At 41.8% G+C, this 21,889-nt stretch overlaps 1 protein-coding gene across 4 annotated transcripts in view; it reads left to right on the top strand.

The window, feature by feature from the left end:
- Positions 1–3,879: 3,879 nt before the first annotated feature.
- Positions 3,880–21,889, top strand: part of Lrrc3b (leucine rich repeat containing 3B) — a 99,920-nt gene continuing 81,910 nt past the window's right edge. For 2 of the 4 annotated variants that reach the window (XM_020184464.2, XM_020184466.2), the window contains exon 1: positions 3,880–4,358. The gene's annotated coding sequence lies outside the window, so the exon portion shown is untranslated. The other 2 variants (XM_074043783.1, XM_074043784.1) reach the window with 2 other exon arrangements.

The raw sequence follows: 21,889 nt of genomic DNA, 5'->3' as shown, positions 1-21,889 counted from the left end.
TTTTAAAGTATATGGAAAATATTGTTAATACATTTAACTGACTAGTTCTCTGGTTCTTGAACTTGTGTCCATAAATGGAAGAAAATTTGATCCATTTGCCTACCTCATTCAAATGAATATAGTTCTCTAGTTCATGTTCCTAATAAGTTCTGTATTAAAATTTAAATTATAGTATAAAGACCAGATAAACTTGTGTAACTGACATTACTAAGCCATTCAGGTATTCATTTCCTGGGGAACATCTGATTGATTTGGGGGTTGTCTTGGTGAACCCAACCACTATGCAATTAGGAAGATGATGAGAACCCGTGGAGAGATGGTTACAGAGATCCCTGGCTGGAGAGACTTAGGTCTTAGACCCTGGGTTTCTGATGAACTCTCAACCAGCTGCCATCCTAGTGAGCCAGGCTTGTGAGTGAGTCAGGTGGGAAATGTGTGCTCTAGCTCTAAGTCAGGAGTTCCCAGAGGACCCTGAGTGGGGCAAAGAAGAGCCTTCCTCAGTGAGCCTTGTCCAAATTCCGATCCAGACTGCATAAGTGATTGGCGTTATTTTTAGACCACAAACTCTAGAGAAAGTTTGTTATTAACTGGAACTCCTTCCACACAGGATATGTGGTAATAACATCTTCATGTCTTGATCCCTTTTCATTCATTAGACAATAGGGTTTCAGGCACCCCAGCTACTCAGATCTCAGAATAGGGTTCAGAGAAACTCATTTCCATTCTGTAGTTTCAAATGGAGAAAACAATTCTAAATTGAAGGAATTTCTTTTACATGCAAATTTTTCTGGAACAAATTGATTTTAAAATGACCCACTTCTATTTCGAAAAGAAGTTAAATAGAAAACATCAGTAATTCATATTCCCCTGTACGTTTCTGAAATATTTCTAATAGAGAAGGACAACTTTTACAAAAGTTCTTCTTCCAACCCAGAGGGCTAAAGAGGTAGGTAAAGGTCAATAAGTCGTCTGACCCTTCAACGCTTGGCTTCCTTCTCTAGTTCACTAATCAAAAGTTACAAATATAGCTTCTGATGCTTCCTTTCTCCTTTTTTAAAATTGGCTGTGGAGACAAGGCAGAGCTAACAACCAATCAGCTCTTCAAATTAAACACTATATTTTGCTGAGCTGGACTTAACTTCTTGTTGCTACAAAACAAATCTAAGTTTATATCAGAGGTGACAAACTCTATGCCCTGTCATTTATCCTTTTTATAGCATGGGTGACTACCAACAGTCAGCAAGTCATGTTGATGAATCAACTAAAACAGAAAGCCCCAAGTAAGTCTGGAGGTTTCCTGTGTCAATGGTTACAAATTATTTTTTATTTTAATTAAAATACAACTAAGTTAAAAAGAAATTCTGCTTTTTGCTACATGATTTCTACTATAAGTTATTTTATAAGACACTCAAGATCCCAGTCACAATAGTGATAACCACTGTTAATACTGAAATATATATTATTGTACATATAAGTCTCTATTTTTAATGAGATACATTATACTTTAAAGTCACTTTTAGGCATTTAATGATTACCAGAGAAAACCATATTGAGATTTTACTATGTATTATGGACTATTATTAAGTGTATTAAGTGCTTCTCAAGTACTACTGCATTGGAAGCACAACACTAGGATGTAATAACATCAATCCAATCACCTACCTGAAGAAGTGGAGAGTCAGGTCAGAGATCATGTGGCTGGCAAATAGAAATGCCTTTTTTTAAAACCAGATATTTCCAACCACATATCATTTTTTATTATTTTATGTGTCATCTTGTGCATCTGAACATTTTCAATTAAAATGAGAGCAGTATGATAATAAAAAGAGAAGACAATCATTTAAATAAAACATTTAATTTGTTTTCTAAAAAATAGAATAAAATGAGAACAAATGACAATAGTCACTTATAACAACATTCTGTACTAAAATTCCATTCTAAAAAATTGTAAAGTCTTTAACCATTTCTCTCTTGTTAGACTTTTGAGTTTGGTTTAACTTCCTTTCAATCTTCCACTAGTTTAAACACCACTTCAATGAATATCCTTGGAGATAAATCGTGTTGCACATCCTTAATTATTTCCTAAGGGGGAACTTTTAGAATTAGAGTCACTAGCACAATGGCCTGAAAAATTTCTATACTTTCAATAATAATGCCAAACTTCCCTCTGAACAAATGCCAAATTACATGTCTGCTACCCATAAATATTTATGTCTGGGTCCTAAAATCTCATTTTTTAAAAATGGAAAAGTTAAAAACATAAAACTTGAGGCCATAAACCTTCAAATAACAACCTTATAAAGTCTTAGAAATAAAAGCTACTTAGGAACCATTTAGTCTAATATCCTATATTATGTGGCTTGCTCCTAGTGCATCCCTGATTTGGGGATTTACTCCTGTAATTCATAGGAGGTGGGATAGAAAACACAATGATTTAAACTATCCCTGAACCACCAGGCACATTTCTTCACCTTTCAGCAATCAAATACTGCCTAACTTATTCTAAAATGCATACAAAATAAGAGAACCTCATAGGAAATGAGGAAATTTTGGCTGGCTTTCAACATACTTGACACAGGTCACAAAATGATAAAGATTTTTTGGTCCTTCTCCACCTGGAATGGGTTTGCTCTAGGTGTTGGCAGCTGAATGTGTAACTCTTGCTCGCTGCAGTTGCTCACAGCTTGGTTTTCTTTTGCCTTTGGGAATTCAGAAACTAGAATTGAGGTGGTCAATGGGAGAAGATTAACTAGAAACAAAAATGAATAAAATAGATTTACATTTCCTGCAAAGGGGCTGTATGGATGCAACCATGTCTCCTCTTCCTTCAGGAATTCTTCAGGGTTTCATCACAGGAGTCCCTTTAATTCTAGGGACTCTGGGATTTATCTGTTCTCGAAAGAGAAAATGACCTTCAACAGGATATGTATTCCTTATTCCTTGAGTACTCATTAGATACAAAACACTGTTGGATGTTGCAGTGGGAACAAAAAGAGGGGTTACTCATAGGTGAGTGAAGTAATGGAAATCTATAAATATGTAAGTTCTATAAGCGGTTGGCAAGTGAAACTCTATGACAAAAAAGAGAATAGAAATATTAATTCTGTCTGGGGTAGGGGCTAGAGAGTGGGGAAGCGCTTTGGAAAGAAGGTGGTATTTGTTGAGGCTGGCGAATGAAGTCCCTCTGTCCTAAATTGGTTTCTGGTGCAGATATGATAAATAATTGAAATCATGAAATAAGAACATCACTGAAACCAGTAATCTCCCTTCTTTTTAACACACACACACACACACACACACACACACACACACACACACACTTTCTTAGGGAAACTGGAGATCAGGATTTAGGGGGCCACAGCTCAATTCATAAAATTTGGCCTTCAACAACTCATCCTGAGATCTGACATTGGAGTCTGGGGCAGGGTACGGGGTAGGAGAGGGAGGGAGTCCTATTTTACCTTCCCGTACCACAGCCTAGTACAGTGTTAGGCACCCGATAGACAATCATTTGTTGAACTGACTTTAAACAAATCCCTGCTCACCCCAGTTGAAGACAACCGACCCACTACTACGTTTTGCTTCTGTCAGCATAATTTATTTAGCTCTGGTCTCAGTAGTTAGAAAAACGGGAGAATGAATGGGGCCATAGCACCAGCAAGTGGAACTGTGTAGTGGAATGTGAGGAAGGAACCCGAGAGCAGCGGAGAGAACTGATTTTCCTCCCCGCTTACCTCCTGCAGCAAACATGCCTCCCACCCCCACCCCCACCCCCTCTATTCCGGACCCCCAGCTCGAAGGCGAGCTAGCAGCGCTGGCTAGACTACAGCAGAGCTCGGTCACGTTCGCTCCCGGCTGCTTTTCTAGTCCTCAGCAGCCTCGCCCCTCCTCCTTCATCCCTTGCCCAGGTTTGGAGGCGATTCCCCTCCGGTGACACAGCCGGCTGCATTTGGGCGAGTGGCTTTTTGCCTCTCTCGCGTCTTTGTCTCCTCCTCCTGCGAGGTTCCGACGCCCAGCGCAGGGTCTGCAGCGGCCGCCGCATCAGCAAGAGCCCAGTCGTGCCCCACGCTGCCGCCCGGGCCGCACCCTCGTTCGGTGGCGGCGCCCAAAGACGCCACGCACCGCCTGCGTCCCGCGCGCCCCTGACACCGCGCACCAACGCCGCCGCCGCCGTGGTCGCAGGGGAGCAGAGCCTGGCCGGGCGGCCGGGGCAGGAGTGGGCAGCCCAGCTTGCAGCGGGTTGGAGGTGGCGGCCGCTGCAGCCCTGGCAGCGCGCACACCCCTAGGCATACGCACCAAACGCCTCCTCCCTGCGCCACGAGGATGGAGCAGCCATCCCAGCCCGGGACTGGCGCAAGGTAAGGTGCAGCCGCCTGTTGCTTTTCGCAGAGCGCGGGATCAGCTCTCTGATCGGGTGTTTAGGCCGTCCCTCTGTGAATAAGTAGGGGAGAAGTATTGCTCCAGTTCTGAGCCTTGTCTGTCTAATCGCCCTGGTCCCATTGGCACAGACCCTTGGAGAGACCCCGCTTGGCGAGGGGTGTCACCCTCTTTGCTCCTGTGCAGCCGCTGCCATGCAATAGTCTGCAAACTTTTATGACACCCCCCCACCCCCGCCTGCGCGGTGCTTATCCCCGTGCGGTGCAAGTAGCACGTTTAGTTCTCGCGTGCGCCCTTCCCCCAGCTCCCCTTGCCATTGCATCTGCCCATTTCTCTCTGTATGTCCTTAGAACCAGTCGACTTTTCACTCCCCGCAGCTCCTGTTCCCGAGGCGAGGGTTGGGGACCCAGCAGTGCTCATCCTGCCTATAGAAGCTGGGTAGGAACAGAGAAGGTGAAATAGGAGAGGTGGGACGTGGGGGAAAGCTGTGGGCCACTCCTGGGGCTCTATCCAAAGTGGTGGGGGTCAGTCCACTTGTGTGAGCGCCACCCCCAACTCGATAATAAAACCGTTGGAGTGGCTTTCGGTTGTGCGCCTGGGGAACTGCAAGTGCAGATCTGGGTGGGTGAAGTAAGTGGTTCGGGAAGAGAAAGCTTGCTGGTGGGGGTGCGGGAGGAAGCAGAGGGTAGGGGTAGATCTGCTGACGGAGGAGGGGGATGGAAAGTCTCTGCTAGTGAAGGCGAGGGGACAGCTCTGAGCGGTCATTTGAGGAGGAGGAGGAGGAGGAGAGAAAAAAGTCCGGAGGGCGCTGGCCCGGGTGTGTAAATACAGAGGGGGGCTGGGCACCTGAAAGGTGCAGAGGTGGAATATACCCTTGGAATTCCGGGGCCCCGGGCTATTTGCGAAGGCAGGCTTCTGCCTTCTACCTCCCCATGAGCAAACAATCCTCCCCGCTATAATCTGAATGCGTTGGCATCTTGGGTGGTGACTGAATGGTCAGACCATGGACCAAGGATGCTTTCCCAGGCTCCAAGAGGAACATAGCCCCCTCTCTTCTTTGGCAGCCTCTTGCTTCTACACCCCTTCATCTCCGCAGTGGGGTGGGTAGACCCACGCCCACCTTCCCTGCCAGCACTTGGCTGTCAAGACGATCTCCACAGCCCTAGGGAAGGAGACTGTGGGCCCTTAGGGGCATGCGTGTGTGTGGAGTAGGGTGTGTGTGGAGGCAGAGGATAGGGTTTCCAGGCCCAGCAACTAGGCAGGGGTCCCAACCGGTTGGTAGAGAGTGCAGGGGCGGAGGCTGCAGTGGGAGCCACCTTCTCCCCGCTGCTGCTCCACAAATTGCACCTGGGCGGAGCAAGGGAGTGGGGGAGCAGTGTGCTGTGCCTGGGAGGATCGGAGTGGAGCATAGCTGGAGGGCGTGTGGGGAAACGCAGAGCAAGGGGGTGTGGGCAACGGATGAGGCGAGACCCAGCTTCCAGACCCGGGACCTCGGGCACAGGTGGGTGCATCCACCTTGCAGCCCCAGGTAGATCTCTCTGTTTGTTCCAGAGGCTTTGGTGGGATGCAGGAAGGCGAGGCTTTTTCCTCCTTTGCACCCCAACAATCCCTAGCGCAAGACCATTTGCGGGAGCAGGATGGAACTGAGTTTGCTGTTGCCCAGAAGGGGCAGCCTCTTCCTTTTTAGCACCCAAGCCCTCCCCCTTTCCTGGTGGGGAACTAACTCACTTGGATGCTAAGGCTGGGAAGCACTTCACTTAACCTTTCTCTCCTGGAAGAGGTACACGCCCCTCTCCAAGAGGTGTCTTGGCTGAGTCTTGTCTCTGGTTCCTACATGCCGCATAGGGGAAGCATTTGGAGGTTGTGTTGGTCTAGGACTGGGTACAGTTCTCAGGTCCTCCCCGGCCAGACCTCTCACGTGCAGGTTCCTAGGAGCACAGCCTTCTCTACCTTGCTTCCTGCTCTCCTGTACTAGCTGGGACAAAGCAGAATTCAGGCAGTCCATTTTCTGGACCCTTTGATCAGATTCTTCCAGAAGAGACTTGGACTCCTCAGGGATCCAGGAAGGAATCCTGATGGCAGTCACTCCCATTCTGGAGCCCCTTGCTTTCTGCCTTGCCCAGGGAAAGCTCCAGAGTCCCAAGGATCCTGCATGGGGTTTCCCTCTGCACCCAGGGTCTTGGAACAGCTCCTGAGTGCAAAAGCCACATCCTTGCAAGCCAGGTCTGGCTGATGACAGAATGCAACTTCTGAATTACCTGGATGCTTGAGGTAGGAGCCCATCCCAACCCCTCATCCCGCAGGAGTGAGTTTCTAACACCCCACAGCCCCTTTCTTTCTTGATGCTTGTCACCTGGCCTCTTCACAGAAACACATCAGAGCATGTCCCTTGGGAACTTGAAAGAAAGATACAAATCTACAGGGCTATGTTTCTTTGAACCTAGGTTAAACAAACTATGCTTATACATAATAGATTATGTTCACTTTTGCTTTTTTTTTTTTTACAGAATCTTAAAATTAATTAGGTAAAAAAGACTTGTTTGTTTGAAGAAGATTGTTTTTTTTTTTCATAAATGCTTCTCAATCACCATCAGCAGAAAAAATCAGTATCATATAATGGACAAGCCACCACAAATGTGCCTGTTTTGCAAAAGATTGCAGTATAATATTTATAAGCCTTCAAATCAACAGAAGTTAACCAACCATGCTATCTTTTAATTGTTTTAATTGTTGGTAAATGGATTACCAACAATTTCAGCAAAGTCTTTCTATCAGCTTGAGTAGTTCTGACCTGCCCTACTCACAAGTATTTATGAAAATATGAAAAAACGTAGCATATCAGGGGGAAAATGTTTTTGATGCTATGAAATATGTTGGTATGATTTCTCCTGGATCTCTGGCCTTTCAGGTAAGCTTTTGTACGGGTGTAATTCTCAAATAAAACAGAGTATTCTTAGTGGGCATACCTGGGATTCAGAAATGGGAAAAATGTTTCTCACCATTTGCTCACCCACTGAGCCCCTTCCACAGAGGGCTCTTTCTCCAGCCACTTAGGGATTTCATACATCTCTAAGCATTCTTGTAGGATAGAATTCTGGTTTCTAGGCACACCCCATGTCTTTTCTATGAAGTCATGGTACCAGAGTTGTCCTCCTCTTGGAGGCAAACCAAGAAAAAGTCAATTGGAGGAAACAAGCCAGGGAATGGGGAAAATCCGTGCTTCAGATTCATATCAAGAAGGCAAGAGTGATAAGCAAACAGTAGAAACTTGGTGGCTTTCATGACACCTGGAACAGGATTTCCATCCCTAATGCACACCAAGTCAGAGGTCCTGGGCAGTAACTGAGATGGAGAAAGAAAAGGTGGGAACCGTGTTCTGTGAGGAGATGAGGCTGGCTGGTGTGGAGTCCTGTTGTGACACAAATACCTGTAGCAAGTGGGCACACTCCAGGATTTGCTCCTCTTTCCCTTCTTCCCCCCTCTTCCTCACCCTCTGCTGATCAGAATCCCAGAACTGCCAATTTCTCAAGGGGAGGCATTCTCTTTCTAGAGAATTCATTAGAAATGAATCTTATTTCTTATGTAAGTAGGAAAAAAGTTTTGCACATCTACCACACTCTTCATGGAGAATTATTAAACATCCTATCACCCCAAAAGGGAAACTAGCTGAAGGTGGGGACATAAATTTACTTAGATTACAGGAGCTAAGAAAAAAGATAAAGCTTGAAATCTAGTGTGACCAAGTGTGGAGAAATGGGTCCATCTGAACCTGACCCTGCACCCTGGTTTCCAGTTTTGAGCTTTTCAGGGGAGGTGGGGCATTAGCACTACTCACGTGGCCACCACCTCACTCTTATTTTCCTGTGGCTCCTGTGTGGTGTGAGATCAATGGCTCACATGGCACCTCTATGGCACAATTCTCTCACGTGTATTTGTTTTAAGTCGTATAAATATTAGTTTGTTGACTTTCAGAATGACAAGTAATATCGAGCAACATGGAAAATGAAAATGTTTTATTTAGAGCACATTGAATGAATAAGTTTATGTACATATACTCTTAAGTTACAATTTTCATTCTGGGTTGGATATTTAAAAATCAAACACAATTGAGATCCAGAGCATCTGACCTATACTGAATATTTCATAACAAGCAAAACCGAATAATAAGATTCTGTGGAAAGAGTTTGAAGAAAATGTTGCAAACTACAAAGAAAAAAACAAGACAATGAAGAACATAAGAAGCTTTGCCCTCATGGATTTTATTTTAAATAAATATATAATACCTTAATCCATATTTAGAATTTTTTGTTTTGTTTCATTTTTGAAGCAGGATCTCTCTTTGTATCTCTGGCTGACCTCAAACTCACCATTCTCCTATTTCAGCCTCCTGAGTGCTGGGCTTATAGGGGTGTGTGTGTGTTGTTCCACCTGGCTTTCCACATTTAGCTTTGAATAATCTATATGACTGATACACTTAGTACAATATTTATTTTATCTTTAGATTATAACTTTGAGCTTTGTTTGACAAATGGTTAGAATCAGGATGGAAGTGCTTATATATGAAATAAGAGTATATTCTTCCATACACTTTGTAAAAACATAGCGACTTAACACATCTCAGCAGCCTATGAAATGGCCATCTCATGTGAGAATGGAATATGGAATCTTTTCAGGAGCTGATAGTCTTCCCCAAAGGGGTAAGGTAATGTAAGGGCCATATAATTCTCTAAAAATGAATGAATAAATACAGAAATAAGAACCATTCCCAATAAGAAAAGTTTTATTCTTTAAGAAGATAAATGAACAGATTAGGAAAGGTTATGAAATTTGTGATTTCATTTTATCCTGAGCTCTCTAAACTATATTTTATATTGATACTTGTCCAAGGTAAATATCACCATATTTTCAGGCAGTTTTTCTAAAAGTGTTTTAGTACCTTTTATCAGGACAAAATTTGAAACAAATATCAAAAATACATCCAGCCATTCTTAACAAAGTATGACAAAGTAATATGTTTTCAAATATAGGTTAATTTCCAATTTTTCCCTCTTCACTTTCCTCCTACCTTCCTTCTTTCCTTCTATTTCCTTATACCTCCCTCCCCTTCTTTCTTTCTTCCTTTTTTAGGTCATTGACAGAGTAAGTATTCAGTACCTTTCCTGGGAGAGACTACTTTTCAGGACAGATAGTTCCCCCAATGAGGGCAGGGCTAAAGATCCAGTGCACTTGTATACTTGTCCAACAGGAAGGCACCAAGTTCATGAGGTCCTTTATTGGCTCTCCCCCAGTCTTCTTATTTTCCAGCTCTGATTTGGAGAAGCAGTCATTGTCCAGACCTGTTTATGAGGGCTTCCTTGTTAGTAGTGACTAAGCAGTATACTGCTTTGTGTTACAGTGGACCCTGTATACTCAGAAGTCCTGGTTTAGCCTGCTGATATCCTCTGGACATGAGGATTATCAGGGATAATTATTCAGGGATTATCAAGAAAGATACTTTCCACTCTTTTTACAAAGTATATTTATGCTCGGGGTGTCAGTGTTATCCTCCTGTTATGGAATATTATGTGGTCATTTATTGGGGTATAAAGTCTGTTTTTCCAATTGTGTTTCAGAAATACCTCCTATAAATATGATGAATATTATTCCAAAATGGAAAGTGTAGTGTAAACTATCAGTGCCCAAAAATTCTGCTACAGAACCTATGAAGGAGAGATGGCCTGTGGCCAGTCAGATCAGGAAAGCCAAGCAAGAGGCAGCAGAAAAGCAGCAGAGGAGAGTTGGTAAGAGAGAGGAGGAGTAAGAGTGGTCATAAGAGAATTGTAACCATTCAAAGGAAGAAAGCCCAGCAATTTGCACAAGAAGACTAAGAAATAGCTGATAGCACTGCCAAATCTAAGGACAAAGGGGAAAAAAAAAAGAACAAGGGGAGGCAAAGAAAGAGAATGGGAATAATAAACCTGAAAAAGAAATAATATGCAAGTAAAGAGAATTACTAAATAATTCCTAATTGTCCAGCTCAACTCCAAGCAGACTAGCTTCTCAGCCAGAGGGCCTGGCCTCTTTCTCATATCCCAGAACACCTCATTAATGTACCTTCTCAATCACCAGCCCCAGGGCTCTGACTGTTATTTGCCCTTGGTGCCATTTGGCAATCTGGTGAAGCCTAGGGACCCCAGAATTACACATAAATACAATACAAAAAATATTTGTGTGTTAAATATATAAAATATAACCCATAAGATTATAATTATAATCAAACAAATTTTGGTAATATCTAGTTATAAAAGAAACCATTGTTACTAATGTATGTAACTCTTATAGCATGCATGTACCACAAACTCTAGTGATGGGGCTAATGACTCCCATAATTTTAAAGTAGGGATGAGCCTACATGCATAACTGTAGCAACTATATTGAGATTTGAAAACATTTGATTTATATTGGCGATGAAACCATTGGTTCTGCTACTGCCTTTGAGATCTATGGCTGGCACTCTTAACAGAAGGAAATGCCTCATTGCTATTTAAGGCTAATGAAAAACGTTTTGACTTTTTTTTCCATTCGAGCTTGTGGATGGATGTCTTAGATTATGCCTTGGAAGTCTTACAACCACAAGAGCTCTAGACTGGGTGACCAAATATTTTGTCACTTACCACAGGAACACTTTGGAAAATTAAAGGGGCCTTAGTTATTCCCTCCAAGGCAGCAAGTGTAATTGGGGATGAGCCTGGGCAAATTATAATATAGGGTCCTCCTAGCTGCTTTAACTATCAGGGTACTTCCTTCCTAGACCAATTTTCACTTCTCTGCACCAAGGAATTGACTTTATCTGCCCAATTCATAGAGATCAAGGGCTTGGGAAGTACAGATGACTTTTAGCTGAAAGAAGGTCCCATGTGAGGGCCACCTCCAGGCTATGGAATGCCTTTGTAAGAACTGAAAAGTGGACTTCCCATGAGCAGCAAGTAGCCTTGTGGAACCTGGGTGAATAAGCATTGGCTTGCATTTTAGTTCCCAGTGGCACCCTTGGCTAGGATCCCTGTAGCATTGGCCAATATCACCTTGAGTGAGGGAGAATTATCAGGCTACATTATATTCCAGTCAAAAATTGTAACTTCCCCTCCAGCATTTTTTTCTTTTCAGCTGAGCTTCTACAATGGTTCTGAATGGTTTACTTCCTTTTCCTGCCCACTTCCTAGCTATCAGGAAATGGTCTGGGTGCAAGCAGGTGGGTAGAGACCCAGGGGAAAAGTGCAGGACCTGAAGGATTCTTAAACTGAATGATGGAGAGGAAACATGGTCATGGGATGTTTCCTAACAGATGGCTCTCATTGTCCCATTTTGGGGGAGATGACAAAATGGCTCTGCTCTTGAGATCAGCATGTTTTTATCTGTTCTAACGGTGAAATAGAACTTGCTTAGTAGAAAACACTCTCCTCAGAAACGCTTTGACTTAGCAGGAGGAGGCAACAGCTCAGAAAACATCTTTGTTATATGTGTATAGACTACTTGACTGGCCTGGCCATCAAGTAACCTGGTTTAGTGTTTACTCTAATCCAGTAGTGGGCTGGTTATATCCATTGCCCAAGCTCTACTTTCCCAGTGAGAGAAGATGATTGAGGACTAAATGTTTTCAAAAGCCCCTACCAGCTGTATGATCTGCAAGGTCAAGGATGTATCCAGCACTGTTTGATTTATATTTTGTATGATGGCTTTCCTGTTTATGCTGGTACAGACTTACGTGTTTGCTTATGCATTTTAGCCCTTAAATGGCACAGATCTAACAATGGTAGATGGACACTGTATGATCCTGAGGATCAGTGATATTTGGAGTACTTCTGAGACCCTAGAATAAGAGGATGAGGTTAGAGGGTTAAAAAGGGAAGGAGAGCTGACTGGTAAAGGGGCCAGGTAAGAAAAGGGTAGAATGATGGATAACTGTCATGCAGGCAGGTTGTAGAGAAGATAAAGGGAGGGGGGTTGATGTCCTAAAAGGTAACTGTGTTCTCATCTTGTAGTCAACTCTGTCAAGCCATACGACCATATCACTCTCTACTCAAAGCCTTTAAGTCAGATCATCCTTAGTGTGGTCTCAATTGCCTGATTTCTTCCTGCTTCTTCACTGTCATTTTCTTTGTAATCCTGTAAGTCCTACTGAGTTGGTATTGGTTCCAAATTGCTATTGGCCCTATTTCCTTTCTCTAGCTCTATCCTGATAAACTGAAATCAGCCATAGTAAGAGTATTTACATCACAGACACTGAAAAACAGGGTTTCCCCCCAGAAATCTAGTTGTAAAATTTCCACCCACACCACATCCCTGCCCTACCAAATGACTTGAAGTCTTTGCAACTTAAGGAGTTTGTCATCCTGTTCCTGACAGTTTACCTCTCCCTCCTGATCTCTTTCTTTTCTCTTTTTCCCTTCTTTCTATCAATTTTCCACCAAGCCATCTACCCAGAGGTACCAGACTAAGCTATAATTCCTCTTCTGCCATTTAGTAGCTAAGTAAGTGTGGGAAAATTTCCTAACCTTAATATGGCTCAGTTTTCTCTAGGTGAAATGAGTATAGTAATAGGAAGTTGGAATGTGTAAATTAATGAACATGTATAATGTGCTTTTAACTGTGCCTGGTATATGATAAATATTACTTGTCATTGATATTAGTATTGAGCAAATCGTTACTGATCACTTACTGTGTGCCCAGCCCTGAATATGCAGGTATGAAAAGAAGTTATCAAAATAAGAACAAGAAAATGTTTGAGAGCTCTGAATGAAGTCTGGTTCATTATTCCAGGGTTTTCAAAACTGACTTCAGGGAGCCAGTGGCATGTGAACTGTATCCTGAAAGATAGTCACATGTACCACCAAACTGGCAAGACAAAAAGGAAAGGGACCAGAGGAATGGTTGTTAGGATGTGTGAACATGAACCTGTGATCCCACAGGGAGAATAGGTATTTGGTCAGCTTTCAGTTATAGCAAGTCTCCAGGAAGTAAACTGCAACTGTCTTTTAGTGTTTGTCTTTTTCTTTTTTTTTTCTGTTGCCTGCCTCAGTGTAGGTCTGAGCATTGGCTTTTCCAAAAAAATAAAAAATCAGAAGTCTAGATTTTATGTGGAAGCTCCTGATGTTTAATGGTAGGATTCATAAAATCAAAACAAAATAAAACAATAATAGCAACAACATAACACATCTGCAGGCTATATTCAGCCTCCTACAGAAGAATAGAGTTCTAGGTTCCAAAGCTTGTTTAAAAATGCTAAGATATGCAATCAAATTCCTAATTTGAAATGTGATTCTGTCATTAACTGTGTGACCACAGGCTAGGGTCCCTTAACTCTCTGAGTCTCAGTGTTCTGCCACATGTCTATCATATTTCTTGTCCTCTGTACCTTACTGTGAGAATAAAAGCTCTTGCAAAGAGCTTGACAAGGGCTGGTGTTATCTGTAGGCCATGGTGTGCTGTGGCAAAGCCACATAGTACAGCCCCAGCACAGTTTAAGTCACCCAAAGATACCTAAAATGTCCTCACGTGCCTCATTAATTTTAACAATAGATGGGGGAGAGAAAAGTAGGTGTGTTTGACATTCCATTTTGGAAGTCAGCACGTCAGAAATCCAGCTAAGAGTTAATGATTGATTCTGTAAGGATTCAGGGCACCAGGGAAAAGCTGCGCTCCATGGTCTGTGCTGATTGTTCCTTAGAGATGGAGGAAGGATTGTCTGTAAAGGACCAAGTGTTAGCCTTGTGTCAAATCTGCGCTTGCATTTGTGTAATTCCCCTCTTGATTCCCTTCCATTCCAGACTGGTTCTGATCATGAAGGCTTTTATCAAATGCTACAAAGTCAAATTATTTCTGGTAAAAGGAATGAGCTTGGTGGACTTTGGCTTCTGTACAGACAAGAGGTAGGTGTGCTGCCAGTCTGCTGCACTGGGCCTTGTTGAGAGCAGTTTGTAAATGCAGCTCTGAAAATTTCAGACTTAAGATCATTCCTTAAACCGTGGTGTTGTCTTTATTTTGTGCTGCCTGATTGGATGTGGCCATAAAGAGTTGCAAAGAAGCAGGCAGGCCTTAATGTAGGGATAGCCATCTTATAAAAGCACACCTGTGGGACTCCACTATAGATCTTATGCCACCTCTGTCCTGAGGACCTAGGGGGCTTTGAATTTGGAGAAAAGAAATGAGAAACATACAATTTGGATAGTTTGGAAACAATTTATTCCAATGTTGAAGACTTCCTATAATCATGAAATCATAGTTTGAGATAAAAGAAAAGCAAATTATTTTAGGGATATATATATATATACACACACACACACACACATATATATATATGAATAAGTACAACAGCCTGTACTTTCTTAGTGGCTCACTCACCCCATGGAGACATAATGATAGTAAAATAAATACAGCCAGTGTGCATTCCTATTTACCCAGCATGCAAGCAAGTGAGTGTCTCTAAGCATTTACAGTTTCATCAGGACTTCTAGAATTATTTTCAATAAAGAGATTCTGAGTTTAGATGCCAACTGGCCAAACCTAATTAACTTGAGTTTAGTAAAAGAACAAACAAAGCTCTTCTTTTCTACAAAAATCATAGAGTCTTGTTATTGGTCAGGACTTTTGAGGTTCTTCTTAATGTGAAAGCCACAATGGGCAGGCTGGCATAGAAGAGTGGGATTTTCCTGACAAAATGTGGCTTTAGAATTCATTCTTATTCTAAGAAATGCCTCAGACACTACTGGGAGCTCTCTTCATGGCTTTTGCTTCTTGAGAATGGAGAAGAGAGTTCCTCAGTTTGTGATTTATCTTTATTCTTTCTGGATGCAGATGAGTTCAGAACATGTGGGCGTGGGTTTGAAGCGTCGGAAGTGCTTAGGTAACAGTTGGCATGCCAGTTGTGTAATGACGAAAATGTATTGACATTATTAAATGGTGGGCTGAATCTCATTTTTTGGTGTTTAAGAAAAAAAGAGCAAGATTGCTAAAAGCAATAGTGCTGCTTTTATGCCAGTGGTGTTTTTAACTGTTGGGCAACAGTGCTAAAAAGTATGAGCCTCCAATATGTGCCACTTTCTTCTCCCTAGCCTGGCTTTACTGCATAAACACATGTAACTTTCTTTTTAATTGGAGAGTGTTGCCATGTTTCTAACTAGGCATTCATACTGTACTCCAGTAACTGAGGGAATGGTTTCAGTAATAACAGGTAAGATGATACACTTTTCCTATTGGGGGTTGAGGAGCCAACTGGTTCCTAGAAAAATTGGTGGTAATTTATTGAATTACTAGGAAATTACTGTTTGCTTCCCAACCTGAAAGTTGCCATCAGCCTTTAAGTCTTCTTCAGGTAAAACTGTACACCATTATTTCTTTAAAAAGTCATGTTGCTTTAACTTTCCTCTACTTTTCATTGTGCTGACAGCAATGGCAAAATCTCCTTTCTACTAGATTGTCAGTACAGTGAGGAGCCTGAGTATGACTGTGGGCAGGGTTTACATATGGGTTTGACAAGCTTCTCCAGTAGCAGTACATGGACATTGAGGGTCCTGGGTTAGTCATAAAGTGTGATGAGCAGGGATTTTTAGCATTGTGCCTGTTATAGGTTCTTTTGGCAGTCTGTTGGAGTCAGTGTACACTTTTTCAGAAGAGTATTTTTAAATGTAAAAGATAAAGTACATAGGATTACAAAGAGCAAAATAATACAAAGCACGCTGATCTTACAACATTCTGCATGACCTATGATATTGCTTAATATATCATCAGTAATAAAAACATTACCTTAAATAACACACCTCAGTGGTTTGCTTCACCATCAGATGGATGTGTTTGAATTTTCTTGGGTTAGATTTATAGTTCACATGCATCTGATTTCAGAGGACAATGCTAATGAAGAATTAATTCTCATTTAAGCTGTCCAATTTAAATGCAACTAATTTAAATGATTGACTTCATCAATCAATGAAAACAACTATAGACAGGAAGGTGTCCAGGTCACAGGGTGAGAAGTTGGATCTCAGGGCTGGATGACTACCAGATGAGGAGCTGGCCAGTTATTATCTCAATGTGTTATGAGGGTTATAGTCAGGAGGAATTAACTACCATGATTCTAAAGTCATGGTATTTATGAATGATATCTCGGGATTTCTTGAACAACTACATTGTCATATGAAAAAGAAGTTGTGACTTGTATTGGTGATGCCACAGGAACTGATGGTAGTAATGTAGCTTGTCTCCTGCCTTTAAAATAGAAGGAAATGCTAAATTCCAGTTCAAGTTCAATGGAAAAGAAATCAGGAAAGATCCTCCTGCATTCTAGTGATGGTTACTTAAGGAACTATGATCCCTAATTAAAAATCTATCTCAAGGTATGAATCTCTCTACCTCATGACATGGACAATGACAACCATGTCAGACATCTGAGACTTAAAGATTCTAAAGAAATGCCATTTTCTGCTTGGTAATTGTTTAAACAAACATGCCAGAATTCAGCCTAAAGATGTAGATAGCTTCATAATTGGTCTCATTGGAGACAGTTGCTGTTTCCTTTCTTCAAAATAGTGTTGGGCTGTCTTTGAGAAAAAATGTTTTGACTATTCTCATCAGCTTGTTTTAAAGCTTCGTGGTTCATACTGGGGACTGAACCAATATGACCTTGTGTGTGCTGTTAAGTATTCTACCACTGAGCTATACTGCCAGACTCAGTGTTCTTTGGGAAAGTCTTTTGGGGTGGGTCAGTGTTTGGAATATGCCAAAGTCATTTGAAGTAAAGATACAGAATGTAGACGGTGATGAAGGTATTTTGATACCAGACTGAGATTTAAAGTCAAAAGACTTCTTTTCAGATAAGATCCATCAGCTACCTTGTAGGCTGGTCCTTCACAGCTGGGGCTGGGTAGAGATGAGCTCCAGATAGGATTGCATTTCCAAAGTGATAGTATCCTTACAATCAGCTTATAGTCTCCTGGAGTGACTACCTAGAGAGGGACACTTATTTCCCTCTCTAAAGAAATGTTCTAAAATTGTTTCAAAAATACTTGGTAGCAATACTCACCGTACAGCCTTGAATTGTACTGCTCTGTTCAATAGAAATGCAGAGTTGCCACTCATGTGTTTAATGTTTCTTCCAACAGCTACATTAAATATGTAAAAAGAAAAAGATAAAATTAATTTCAACAAAATGTTATCCCAGCATATGCAAAAATTTCAACATAAAATCAAAATACAATTTACTGAATTTTATTCATACCAAGTCTTTATACATTGGACACTGAATTATCACTAGAAATATTTGGTCTTTATTTAGGTTTCATAAAACTTACAGTTGAAGAAAATGTTAATGTATACAAGTTGTTTCCAACATATTTAAATATTTTCCAATAATGGGAAATTGAACACTGATTTTTAAATTTAGATTAATCACAATAAAGTAAAATTAAGTATTATTAGCTCCTCATTCAAACTAGCTCAACCATCTGTGGCTAATGACAGTAAAGGTTTAAATTATGTGGGGAAATAATTGGGGAGGGATCCTTAGGACTTTAACTTCTCTGAAAAGATTGGAGACATGCTTGTCATTTCAGTTTCTGTTATCCTTTCAGTCTTCCTATTAACCAAGTATTTTACCAAAACCTTCCATTAACTCTTTAGAGTACTTTCCTATGGCCTGCCAAAAGGGCCTTTCCTTGTTAGTATGTATTCATTATTGACATACAGGGCACCCTGTGGTCTCTGCTTTGTAAGCAGAAGGCTTGAGGGGTGTGTAGATATGCAGATGAAAACCTAAAAACGATGCTTTTATCTCAGGTCAGATGTCTAGATGAAGGCAGGAAGCTGTGTTCCTGTCTCAGGTTAGATACCTGGGTGAAGGCAGGAGTACTCCTACTCCAAGTGAGATTCCTAGATTAAGACTGGAAGCTGTGCTCCTATTCCAGGTCAGATGCTTAGGTGAAAACAGGAAACTCTGCTCCTAATTTTGACTGGTTCCCCAAAACATGAATTTTTAAATTCTCCCTTGCTCCCCACAACCCTTTCCTCTAAGTGATTTAAGAATTTAAGAACCCTTTCTTTAAGCATCTGTCCTCTCATTCTTTTTGACAGTGGTTCTAATGGTGTGTGCATAGGAATCCCTCATGAGAGTACCCTGTGTCTTGTTAAACAGGAGCTCTAGGCCTTTCCCCAAGCCTTCTAAATCAGAATACCTGAAAGTATTGGATCAGGAATGTGCATTTCGGACAAAATCCCTAAGTAGTTCAGAAGTGTAATGAAGTAAAAAACAAAAAACCAAAACAAAAACAAAACCCACCATTGCTTTATGCATGATCCCAGCTTTGGAGATAAAGTCCTGCTATGTAGACCAGGCTGGCCTCAAACTTCAGATCCTTCTGCCTCAGTCCCCTACTCCTGGGATTAGAGGCATGTGCTACCATGCCAGGCTGAAATTCTTTATCCCATCATTTCTCATTCATCTTTCTTCCCCATTCCTAACATTTAGAAATCCACAATGTCATATTCTGCCTTCTTTCTGTTCAGGTCATTTAACAATGAGATAAGGGATATATAAACAGGGTTTGTGAGCCCTTGTGTCTGATCTCAGAGAACATGCAGACCTAGAAAGGAGAGAAAGTCCAGTGGAAAACTGAGCTCATCTAGTATTGCAAGTGCTATGCCGCATAGGATGCTGGGTGTAGTGAGGAAGATGAGCGTCATATTCAGTTGGATTGTGAGTTGGTAAAATGCATTAAGAGTGGCTGTGGGTGCTCTGAGTTGATATGGGAAGGATAAAATTGGTGTTCTGCCAGACAGTCAGAAAAGAACATCAGACTTAATATGAATCAAGGTGTGAGCAGGGAAGCAGACCCCAACAAATGACAATGGAATGATGAATTTATTGCTGAATTGTACACTCCACATTTGTATGGGATGCTCAGAATGCAAAAGTCTGGCAGGGCCCAGGTGGAGGAACATTAGGGAGCTGTGAGAGATCCCCAGAGGTTATGGTCTGTACTGCTGGTGGTGGACCTGAAGTTGCTCTAGGGTAGAAGGGATCAGAAGGGAAGACATCACACAACCTGATAAGAAGCCATCCAGGGCAACCTAGAATCTGTGGCCATGAACTTGGACCTGTGCTCCAGCAGCTCAGGTGGTGTAAAGAAATAGGAGCCATTTGAGCTGGAGTTACACAAAAACTCAGAATATGAGGGTAGAGACACAATGGGAGCTGAGATATGGGTCCACCTTTGCCCTCAGCAACAAGGCAAGCCCACACATCAGTGTTAGTGTTTCCACACCTCAGGCAGATTTCTCTCAAGTAGAACTCCACAGGAATAGAATTCTGGGAAACATGTCCACGTACCTAAGTACGCACAATACAGAACCACTGCAGTTGGCTTAGAGACCTATGCTGGAGGTGGATCAATGGAGCACAGAGCGTGCTGGGGAGAGGAGTGAGGCAGTAAAACTGTTGCTCACTGTAAAGAGGCAAACCTGCAGTGAGTGGCCTTGAGGGCTCTGTTAAATATTTTGGATAGTATTCTCTGCATATCAGTGGATAAATGGAGCAACAACTTCATAAAATGTGTGTTCTCTTAAAAAATCACTCAGATACCCGTATGAGGAGTGGTTCTCAAACTTTTTTAGTGTCAGAAATCTCTTAGACACTCAACAATTAGAGGATCCCTAAATGTTTTGCTTATGTATGCTGAGTGTATCCATATTAATCATAATAGAAATTAAAATTCATTAATGTAAAACTGCTTAAAAACTCATTAAAAATAACAATAACAAACTTAATACATGTTAACTTAAAACACTTTTTTGTGAAAGTATATTTTCAAAAAATAATATACTGCAAAGATAGATATGATTGTGGTACATTTCTGCACATTTCTTTTATGCCTGGCATAGTAGAAGACAGTTGGACTCTTAGATCTGCTTCTGCATGCACTCTGTTTTACATTCCATGTTGGGAAACTCCACTGTATGCTTGTGAGAGAACAGGAATAGAAAAGGTCAGTCACATCTCAATAACATTGTGGAAATGATCTCATTGTCAGAAACCCCTGAGAGGGTCTGGGGACCTCCTGGAGTCCTGATTTCTCCTTTCAGAGCTGCTGATGTTGTGTGGAGGTGGCATAGCAGATAGGCACTTTGGCAGGGGTACCAGAAAGATGCAGGCACACCCCAGGGAGTATTCACAGGGAAGAAGATGAATGGGAGGGAAACCAACAAGATAAAAGATCAAGAATTTGGTAACCAATAGGACATGAGATGGGGGAGGGGGAAGAGTCTCAGAAAACACCCTGACCAATGGAAAGCTGGATACGTGCTAGTTGTTAGTGCAGGTGTGGAGTGTGTCTCAACCTTCCGTGAGCCAGGGAGGTGTCCTGCTTCGGCAACTTTGACCTGAATTGGAAAGGAAAGGGGAAGTCTAGCCCTGGAACAATGACTGGCTTTTTAATAGCATGATCACAGATAGGCAGGAGTTAGGATGGGCAGAGTTAGTAGAAGCATTCAAGTGAGGCCTGGCTCAGGTAGTATGGTGCACATGAGCAGAGATGTGGAAAAAAGGTTGCCTGGTTGAGCAGCACAGATGTGAGATTTGCAGTAGGATACCCTTCTCCTTTGAATTGACACATCTGGGTTTTAAGAGCATGTGGGAGGGACTTGGGAAGCCAGAATGGTTATGTGTTTTTATATACATATATGTCTACATGTTATACATATACCATATGTGTATGTGTATGCTGTGTGGTTTTGCACATATGTTTAAAACTACACACACAGTCACATGTCCTAGCTACATTTATGGTTTCATCTATGAGTGACTTCATCAGTTCAGGGCTGAGCTTTGTGTGAAGAAAGGAGCTGGCCTGGGCATCGGGAGTCAGGGATATAGCTGTTAGTGTCTTCTCACTAGCTGTGTGATCTTGGACAATACACCAAGGGTCTCTTGGCTTAGGCTTCTTGTTTGTGAAATGTGGAGGAATCCTGTGACAGGCCACATAGAAAGATCTGGAGGACACAGGGATTCCATCACCGTCACAGTTTGCCTGAGTAGCATTTCCTGAGCCTCTTTTCCATCTTGTCCATGGAGTAACTTGGAAATGAATGAGGAAATAATGTGATGTCAGAGAAATATAAATAGCAGCCCTGTGTCTCAGGAGTTGCGGGTCTTGGTATTTGTTTAGATGTTGTTCTCAGTTTGGCATGGCAACCTTGGCACGTTCCTTTTTCCACATTTCTTGAGAAGGCCTTTTTTGCCAGCTAAGTCTGAGCAGACACATCTTCACATGATGCACGTGCACCCCCCCCAAAATGTGACCATAGTCTGCTTGGTGCTCCCCAAAGCACATCATTTTGGTAGGCGAGGTGGCTTCAGATATGTACAATTTTTGTATTTATACATATTTTGATAAGTATTAGAAAAATATAGTAAGCACAGTAAAACCATTTATAAAGATATTATTTTTAGGAAAAGAAAGTTTCAATAATTGACTTAAAGAAATAGATTGCA

This window comes from Castor canadensis, chromosome 10 (genome assembly GCF_047511655.1).
Source record: "Castor canadensis chromosome 10, mCasCan1.hap1v2, whole genome shotgun sequence".
In the NCBI taxonomy this organism is placed as follows: domain Eukaryota; kingdom Metazoa; phylum Chordata; class Mammalia; order Rodentia; family Castoridae; genus Castor; species Castor canadensis.
Note: the sequence above shows the minus strand (reverse complement) of the source record. Positions and strands in the feature narration are given on the sequence as shown.